At 31.9% G+C, this 10,577-nt stretch overlaps 1 long non-coding RNA gene across 1 annotated transcript; it reads right to left on the bottom strand.

Annotated features, from left to right (window-relative positions):
• Positions 1-1,134: 1,134 nt before the first annotated feature.
• Positions 1,135-7,173, bottom strand: LOC139524776 (uncharacterized). Its single transcript, XR_011664854.1, has 3 exons — positions 6,873-7,173; positions 5,421-5,572; positions 1,135-1,723 (listed from the first exon to the last, which is right to left on the bottom strand). It is a non-coding gene; the product is annotated as an uncharacterized lncRNA (long non-coding RNA).
• Between the last annotated feature and the right edge of the window lie 3,404 nt (positions 7,174-10,577).

Below are 10,577 nucleotides of genomic sequence, written 5' to 3'. Positions count from 1 at the left end.
TACTCATTGTTGAAGGCTGTACGGTGACCCATAGTTGTTAATTTCTTTGTCATTATGTTTTATTGTGGACAGTTGTCTCATTGGCAATCATACCACATCTTCTTTTTTATATTGTGTATCAAGACAGGAAAATGACAACTCATTCAAAGGTTTTCATGAATGCACCAGAGGCTTCTGACTTTAGACGGTCGCAAACGTGCGTCGTGGTTATTTTGTGAGATCTCAACCCTCCCCCTATACCTCTAGCCTTTAAAAAATGCAAAGCAATAGCATATTCTTTATGTTGACAATTTACAACTGTGTAATCTTCTTAAACGTACAAAACCATCAAGTCTTAATAAAACACACAAAACTAAATCGTCAAAAGCTTTATTTTCATTTGAAGGTTTTAAAGAAATGAGCACGATAGAAGAATTATATTGTTGTCAATTCGTTTGATGTGTTTTATCATTTGATTTTGCCATTTGATTAGAGACTTTCGGTTTGAATTTACCTCGGAGTTCAATATTTTTATCATTTTACTTTTTTCAATTCTCCTCAAAATGACAAAGACAACGTAGTTTTACATTTATTTGTTAAAATTTAAATGCGCATCTTTACATCTACATTTCAGTTATGTAATTTACATTTTACAACATTTTACATATACTAGAGTAAGAATGTCACCACTTGTTTTAATTTAAAGGTGTTTGTGTTGTTCTTGTTTTAGTTGTTGGTGTTGATATTTGTTTGAATGTTTATGTTGTATATGTCCGTAACAGTCTTCATTATCCTTTGTTATATAAAGGTTGTTTCAATTTCAAAATTTCACATTCGGATATGTTTCAGGATTAGACAATCTATATGACCGATGATTTATAAATTTTGTGATTTGAAAGGGTACGATAAAAGAGGGACGAAAGATACCAAAGGGACAGTCAAACTCATAAATCTAAAACAAACTGACAACGCCATGGCTAAAAATGAAAAAGACAAACAGAAAAACAATAGTACACATGACACAACATAGAAAACTAAAGAATAAACAACACGAACCCCACCAAAAACTAGGGGTGATCTCAGGTGCTCCGGAAGGGTAAGCAGATCCTGCTCCACATGCGGCACCCGTCGTGTTGCTTATGTGATTACAAGAGTCAGTTACCAATCCGCTATTGCTTGATGTCTAATCACTGTATACACACATAATGTGAGGAGTAAACACGACGGATGTCACATGTTATGCAGGATCTTCTAACGTTTCTGTAGCACCTGAGATAACCCAAGGTTTTTTGTGGGGTTCGTGTTGCTCATTTTTCTAGTTCTTACCCATGGCGTTTTAAGTTCATTGATGGCTTGTGAGTTTGAATTTCCCTTTGGTGTCTTTGCGCCTCTATTTAAATATTCACAGTTAATAGTATGCACTTTTAAATTAATGTTTATATTACATATAAGCACCTCTAAATTTATATGACATTTAACATGAAAAAATTATCAAAAATGAACAATTGAATAAAGAAAGTTAAAATCTGTCTCGGATTTTTACTTATAAAAACGTCCACCTAAAATGAATAAATATGAAAGCTAATGGGTACAATATTTTCATTATTTGAATATGTGTTGATTTGTTTGACGCATTGCATAGGTCAGTTGTACAGCAATAAGTACATTTGGACGGTGTTTCATCACAAGTCATTTTATCATTCAGATTCATTTTTGTCATACAGTCCATAATGTCCATACATCCCTAAAAAACAGAAAATAAATATTAAATCAGATTTTGCGCATTTTTACCGGGTTTTTTTTATACTATTATCTTGTTTAGACTTCCCTCAAATGTATGTGTCATTTAGATTTAATTCTAGTTTCCTATAGCTAAAGTACAACATCTACTATTTTTTATCATACAAGTGAGAGGTTAAGCTTCCTATAAAACCAGCTTTAAATAACCATGTTCTACATAAGAAAATAGCTATTCCAATTCATGTCAGGAATTTGACATTTGTTTTCAATTTGTTTGATGTGTTTGAGCTTTTTCTTTACCATGTGAAAAGGGACTTTCCGTTTTTTCCTTGAATTCGCTTTTATCTCACCTGGCCGGAAGGGCCAAGTGAGCTTTTCTTATCACTTGGCGTCCGTCCTCTATCGTCCATCGTCGTCGTCGTCCGTCGTCGTTTAAAGAGGGACGAAAGATACCAAAGGGACAGTCAAACTCATAAATCTAAAACAAACTGACAACGCCATAAAAATCTTCTCCCCTGAAACTACTGATAACAATTTAACCAAACTTGTCCACAATCATCATTGGTGTATCTAGTTTAAAAATGTGTTCGGTGACCCGACCAACCAATCAAAATGGCCTCAATGGCTTAAAATAGAACATAGGGGTAAAATGTAGATTTTTGCTTATATCGCTGAAACCAAAGCATTTAGAGCAAATCTGAAATTAGTAAAATTGTTTATCATGTCAAGATATATCTGCCCTGAAATTTTCAGTTGAATCAGGCAACTCGTTGTAGGGCTGCTGTCCCTGAATTGGTAATTTTCAGGAAATTTTGTCGTTTTTGGTAATTATCTTGAATATTAATATAGATAGAGATAACCTGTAAACTGTAATAATATTCAGCAAAGAAATACAAATAAGTCAACATGATCAAAATGGTCAGTTTATCCCTTAAGGAGTTATTGTTCTTTATAGTAATTTTTTAATTATTTTTGTCACTTTTTGTAATCTTTACAAAAAATCTTCTCCTCTGAAACTACTGATATAAATTTAACCATACCATGGCTTTGTTTGGACTTGTTTGTTTGCTTTTTGGCCTTGAATGTTTGTCCCTACTATTTTATTAACTATGCATTTGCATTCAGATATCGCAGATCAAATTTATTCGTTAATAGTGTATTAATGTACGTTTTTTGATTGAGTTAAGCCTGCCAATTGATATTTTACCGTGTGTTTTTCTATGTTGTGATGTTATGCTATTGTTTCAGAAAAAGGGAGAAGGTTTGGATCCATTAAAACGTTTAATCCCGCTGCAAATGTTTGCACATGTCCTAAGTCAGGAATCTGATGTACAGTAGTTGTCGTTTGTTTATGTAATTTATACGTGTTTCTCGTTTCTCGTTTTTTATTTTAAAGATTAGACCATTAGTTTTCCCGTTTGAATGGTTCTACACTAGTCATTTTTGGGCCCTTTATAGCTTGTTGTTCGGAGTGAGCCAAGGCTCCGTGTTAAAGGCCGTACATTGACCAATAATGGTTTACTTTGTTTAAAATGTTATTTGGATGGAGAGTTGTCTCATTGGCACTCACACCACATCTTCGTATATCTATTATCCACAATCAGCATTAGGGTATTTAATTTAAAAAATGTGTCTGATGACTCCGCCCGCAAACCAAGGTGGCCGACATGGCTAAAAAATAGTACATACGGTAAAATGCAGTTTTTGGCTTATATCTCTGAAACCAAAGCATTTAGAGCAAATCTGAAATTAGTAAAATTGTTGTTGGGTTGCTACCCCTGAATTAGTAATTTTAAGAAAACTTTGCAGCTTTTGGTAATTATCTTGAATATTATTATAGATAGAGATAAACTGTCAACAGCAATAATGTACAGCAAAGTAGGACCTACAAATAAGTCAACAGGACCAAAATGGTCAATTGAACCCTTGAGAAGTTATTGCCCCTTATAGTCAATGTTTAACAATTTTCATAAATTTTGTAAATTTACAAAATATTTTCCACTTTCACTACTGGGCCAAGTTAATTATAGATAGAGGTAATTGTAAGCAGCAAGAATGATCAGTAAAGTAAGGTTAATAAACAAATCACCATCCCGAAAACACAGTTTTGTCATGAATCCATCTGTGTTCTTTTGTTTAAAATGCACACAGACCAAGGTCAGCGACACAAGCTCTTTAGAGCCTTCACTTTTGTTTTGGTATTTCACATTTTTCTAATGTTTGTATAAATATTGGTTTTGATACCGTACACATTTATGACGTCTCAGATTGTGGTTTACCTTTTTGTGTTCCTTTGTTATATCATGAATTGTTCTATATAATAAGGATGTTCTTATCCCGGGCATAAAAACAATGCCGTATTTGGCAAAACCTTTTCAACTTTTTATCTTCAGTGCTGTACAACTTTGTACCTTTTTCACTTTCGATCTTTTATATCTGGGCGTTATGTATTCGGGTTTAGTTTTCTGTAATTAGTTAATACTTCAGTTTCTTTATGTATATCTCTTTCATGTTCATTTGATAAAATTTACTGTTTGCAATAGCATGAATTGTTCTATATAATAAGAATGTTCTTATCCCGGGCATAAAAACAATGCCGTATTTGGCGAAACCTTTTCAACTTTTGATCTTCAGTGTTGTACAACTTTGTACTTTTTTCACTTTTGATCTTTTATATCTGGGCGTCACTTGTAAGTCTTGTGTGGACAAGGCGCGTTTTTGGCGTATTGAATTTTCAACCTGATGCTTTTTGTTATCTATTAATCATGTTTTTCTTTGTCTAATATGTTCTATTAATTTGTATTGTAGTCCTGTAATATTATGTTGTCATTTCAATGTTATATTTAACTTTGCCATTAAAGTGCGAGGTTTGGCATGCCACAAAACCAGGTTCAACCCACCACTTTTATTCCCCTTTAAAAGTGTCCTGTACCAAGTCAGGAAGATGGCCATTGTTATATTATTGTTCGTTTCTGTGTGTGTTGCATTTTAACGTTGAGTCGTTTGTGTTTTCTCTTATTTTTGAGAAATTGAGATAAGACGTGGCACGGTACTTGTCTATCCCAATTTCATGTATTTGGTTTTCATGTTATATTTGTTATTCTCGTGGTGTTTTGTCTGATGCTTGGTCCGTTTCTCTGTGTTTTACGTTTCGGTGTTATGTCGTTGTTCTCCTCTTATATTTAATGCGTTTTCCTCGGTTTTAGTTTGTTACCCCGATTTTGTTTTTTGTCCATGGATTTATGAGTTTTGAACAGCGGTATACTACTGTTGCCTTTATTTATATGACTTGGTTGTACTTATACATTCCGTCCTTTTGTTATTGTGCCATGATAAATGTTTGTTTGCATATTTTGTTTTTAACGTGTATAAGATAAAAGTGTTGACTGCTGTATACCTATTTTTGATATTTTTACATATTATGTTTGTATGTTTTATTCACAAATCGTTGTCAATATAATGGAATTTTATGCGCTGTCATACAAGTGAGAGGTTTAGCTAGCTATACCAGCAGGTTTAATCCACCACTTTTACTTTAGTAAATGCCTGTACCAATTCAGGAATATGACAGTTGTTATCCATTCGTTTGATGTGTTAAAGCTTTTGATTTTGCCATTTGAATTATTCCTCTGAGTTCAGTATTTGTTGTGATGCTACTTTTTTCCACTCTTTGAAGTTATTGATTTGAGTTTCTTACTTACTTTTGTATAACGTTTTACTACTAAAGGTCTTCTTGTAATTTCTGTGTAACAAGTTTGACTTATAGAATCACATGTAATTGTTCCAGCGTTATTGCATCTCGTATTAGATTCACCTTCTATGCACGTATAACATGACACAACACATCTGATTTCTACAAATATAATTATCATGTGTGGTTTATTTTAAAAAAAAAATTATACATACAAACATAAGAACGAAAAAACACCAAATGAATGCAAAACGTGTACCCTTGTTATAAGAATCAAAACCTACCACATTAAAAATGATAAATGCACAAATCTTTTATGATTGATGATAACATGTTATTCCCCAGATCTCCTATGTCTAATTGTTGTGAATTCCACAGATATTACCAACAATTTAGCAGGAGCATCGCCTTCCATCATTTACAAAAAACATTTAAAAATTAACATTACGATGTTCTGATACTAATATGACACACATTTGGTTTTTTAACCTGTTACAAGGAATCTGGTGTTCAGTAGTTGTCGTTTGTTGAATGGTTCATAAGTGTTTCTCGTTACTCATTTTTATGAAGATTAGACCTTTGGTTTTCCCGTTTGAATGGTTTTACAATAGAAATTTTCTGGGCCCGTTATAGCTTGCTGTTCGGTATGAGCCAATGCTTCGTGCTGAAGACCGTTCCTTGACCTATAATGATTTCATTTTATAAAACGTGACTTGAATTGAGATTTTGTCTCATTTGCATTCATATACCTTTATGTTCCTTTATCTATATGATAGTTTGATATTTATTATCGATTTTTAAATTGTTTTAAAATCTTTATTAAAAAGTATTTCATTTATCCGTACATGTAAGTTTTATTGGAGTAATTTGAATATACTTAAAAAGTAAGGATATATATTTTATGATACTGCTAAAGAACACATAGACCGTGCACTTATTTATTTTTTGTTTACTTTAAACATTCACCGTACTTTGGTCTAAGTTAAGATGAAGTAAACAATCATTTTTCTTATATCGCGTTTGTCCAATTATACACAAGTAAAACTTAGGGTTTTCTTTTACGAAATATAGGTTTCAATCTGCCACACGTTTATGTTACTTAATTATATAATGGCTTCCTCTGTTTTCATCTTTAGAATAAAATTATGTTTTTTAATTAAATAAAATTTGCGCATTGATTGCTTACATTTTCGAGCTCACATTTTAATAATGCACCATCTATCACACAAAATCCAGATCTGCTCCTAATAATTACATATTAAAAATATCTAGAATTTTATTTTAATACATACTCTTTCACGTTGGAATCCATTTTTCAATAGTTTATATCAAATAAAAACGAAGCCTCAACGAAAGAAAAAGGTTTAAGATTAGGCTTTTCCCGACACAATGTATCTATATAAAGGACTAAAACAGAAAAAAAAACATTACTCATTTTGATATATAAAAAAGGACTTCCTACCTTTGAAATGTAAAATAAGTAATAACGAAATCCACCATATTTTTCTCATATCGAAGTTCTTTACATTTTCTTCTTTAATGACAAATTCCACGAGATAAATTGATATCAATATTAAATTAATGTCCGTAAAATTAAAGTGTGATCACAAACCGATCATGACTGTGACTTTGACGTCAACCTGCAATCGTTAAACATTATTCATGATTTTCGAACACACATTATAATCATCAATACATGTATTTCTCTGTGTATCCGGGTAAGACTGATGCAGGTGACTTTAATTAAAAAAAGACGTCAATTGAAGTTCGATTTTATTACAACAGTTTAAATATTTGCTAGATTACGACAAAATTTATGGGGATATTGTAATTTTATCAAACCTGTGTTATCCAACACACTGGGGGGACCAGAAATAAACGTCGGATTAAACAGGTTGTCGGAATACTCAGGTTTATTACTGCAAGGATATGCATATTTTGGGACCATGAAAATGTATCGGTGAATGCAGGATGTTGGAATAACCAAGTGTCGGATTATGCACGTTACACTGTTATTTACATTATTGTAGGGAATATACCTTGTGTACCTCAAGAATGTTTGTATTGCAAAAAAGCATAATCCTGGCAATATTAAATCATCTTTAAAAGTCTAAATCAAAAAAATTCGCGAGCTTTATATACCAGAGACATATTTATAATCACAAATTCTCCTGTCTGTAAACAATCAATCAAAAAGTATTTCTAAAATGCAAAGTTTTGTAAGCAGTTAATTTATAATTATGCCCATATCAATGATAACTTATGTTATCAACACAAAAGTGCTGATTTCTTGAATAGTAATACCCTTGGGAACGAAATTAAAGAGTATTTAGGACCAAAAGATGTACAATTTGGTTTTGAACATGATAGAATTTCAGCATACAACAATTAATTGCATCCATTTGTTTATAAATCGCTCTCGATCTCCATAACAGCGTTGGCGACAATTTAAAAAGTGATGTAAATTTGAACAGAATAAAAAATATGGATGATCATAATTTGATAAGCATCATTTTAAATTTTAACAAAGCAGCCAATTCAGAAACTCGTGGTACGAAGTACATTGATGGATATCGACAAATATAATGCCTACCCATGCATGATTAAATGAGCATCGAACATGACATGACTTAATTCTTATATCTTAGATAGAGGACCTTAAGATATGATGACCTTGAAATATTTTTATATAATGGTTTGATAGCTGCACACTACTAAATTTGATAGATTTCTTAAAATTAAACATGGCTTCTGAGGTCGATTTTTGACGTCCATCCAAAGTTTAGTGTATTCTATGCTGTATTTCAAGCTTTTGTAAACACATGCAGTACCTGCCCCAAAAAGTAGAGATGTTACATATATTGTTAAGGGATGATAACTCTAAGTTAATTGACAATAAGTAGTGCACATTTAAAAGCGGTATACATAAATATTTTGATTTAAAACTTGGATAATAATTGTCACAAAAAAGGCAACAGTATTATACTTCTTTTTGAAACTCATAAATCGATTGAGAGGAAAAACAAATCCGGGTTGCAAACTAAAACTGAGGGAAACGCATCAAATACAAGAGAGAACAACGACACAACAGAAACACAGAAACACATTAAACTGTTACACACACAGAAACGAACTATAATATAAGAATGGCCATTTTCCTGACTTGGTACAGGACATTTTATGAATAGTGGCCAACATCATTATAAGGTGTGTAAGTCTTTGTGATTAACTTGAAACACCTTTCTAAAGTTAAACATTAAATATAACAATTATCATTCATCGTTTGATTAGGTAGATTTTTAACTTAAATTGTAAACTTTTGAATTTGTCTGCTGTACATATCCTCTAGCCTAGTATGTTCTTTATTTAATGTGATATTTTAATTGATTGTGGATTCGCATGGCAGGTAATGCTTTCATAGCAGTAGACGTACGAACTGTCTAAGATCTGGTATCGCCTCTTATAGTTTTAATATAATTAATTATCTTACAGTTTTTTAACCATAATTTGCATTTTCCCGATTGATTGATGATATTTGAACATCTGCCAAACGTTGACCTTCTATTGAACAGGTAGGTTATAGTGTCACAATGAGGGGTCTAACTATTTAATTTACGTAACTAGACAATTTATGGACGTGTTAGAATCCCAAATAAAAAAAAAACTTGTAAGTAAGTGTTTTTGACAAGTGTATAACATTATTTTGAATGTAAAAATGTTACTAAAGTTTATATAAGTAGAAGATATTTCGTTTCTTATTTTATATGTTACTCCTTCGTTACGTTGTTTGCTTATTCAGTCTGAATAGTTTGCATGTTGTATACATATGGTGGATTAAACCATTTTTTAGTCTTTTTATATATTTATGCATAAAAAACGGAAATTTTGTAGCTCGAAATGTGTATCAGCGTTAGAGGTATTGTACGTTTTAAATAAAAGATGGTGAACACTTGGTAACAATATGCTTTAGATAAATAATAAAAATGTTTCAAGATGTTCAATTTTCATTCGTAAAATTGTCTGATAAAAACTAAGGTATTATATGTATAAACCAAACTAGATGTCACCAGCCCAGTAGTCAACACTTCGGTGTTGACATGAATATCAATAATGTGGTCATTTTTATAAATTTCCTGTTTACAAAACTTTGAATTTTTCGAAAAACTAAGGATTTTCTTATCCCAGGCATAGAATACCTTAGCCGTATTTGGCACAACTTTTTGGAATTTTGAATCCCCAATGCTTTTCAACTTTGTACTTGTTTGGGTTCATAAATATTTTGATATGATTGTCACTTATGAGTCTTATGTAGACGAAACGCACGTCTGGCGTACTAAATTATAATTCTGGTACCTTTGATAACTCAAACACTTTTTTAAGTATAATCACTTTCTGTTATACGGTGTATGAGGAACTTTAAGCACAAGACGTAATTGTAACAATACTAAAACAGAAAATAGTCCACGACTCATAATGCCTGTAAAACGGGTCAAATAAAAATAAAAAATACAACAGTAGTTAAACGCCGTTCAATAGGAATAAATCGATTAAGCGAAAACAAACCCGTGTCACAAACGAAAACAGAGGGAAACAAACAACAATAAGAGAAAACATAGGAACAACATTACACTGAACTTTTACAAAAGCAAGGGCCAACATACATAGAAACAGACTGTTTTCGAACAATAATGGGTCATGTTTTGGTACTTAGCATACGGTTCACGTATGGTCAACTACACACGATGACAATCAATAGTTAGTTTAAACATATTTTATTGTTCCAAAAAGAGACAAATGTATTAGACACAAGTTTTTCAACTTAGTAACGTCTTCTCCAAAATCAATACTAATGAGTACGAGAGCTTTCTGTAAAACTTACTCAGAAAAGTTGCGCTCACATAATTTCAATACTTATTTTTGTTATTTTATGTTATACAATACTTATACAAAATGATAAAGGTTAAATCACGAGTTGGTTGACCGGTAAGGAATATCCGTTTCACAATTGATCTGTTCCTGACACTACAAAAGTCAAAAAGTCTGAAAAGACCAGTTTTTGTCTGAATTTGCATGAATTTTTACTCGACATCCTTAATTTTTCTGAATAATTTTTAAAATTCTTGATATAGTATGAATTTGTCTAGTAAGGTTCTTGATTTTTCTTGAC

Source organism: Mytilus edulis, chromosome 5 (genome assembly GCF_963676685.1).
Source record: "Mytilus edulis chromosome 5, xbMytEdul2.2, whole genome shotgun sequence".
Lineage (NCBI taxonomy): Eukaryota > Metazoa > Mollusca > Bivalvia > Mytilida > Mytilidae > Mytilus > Mytilus edulis.
The sequence above is the reverse complement of the archived record's forward strand: the minus strand, read 5'-3'. Positions and strand labels throughout refer to the sequence as shown.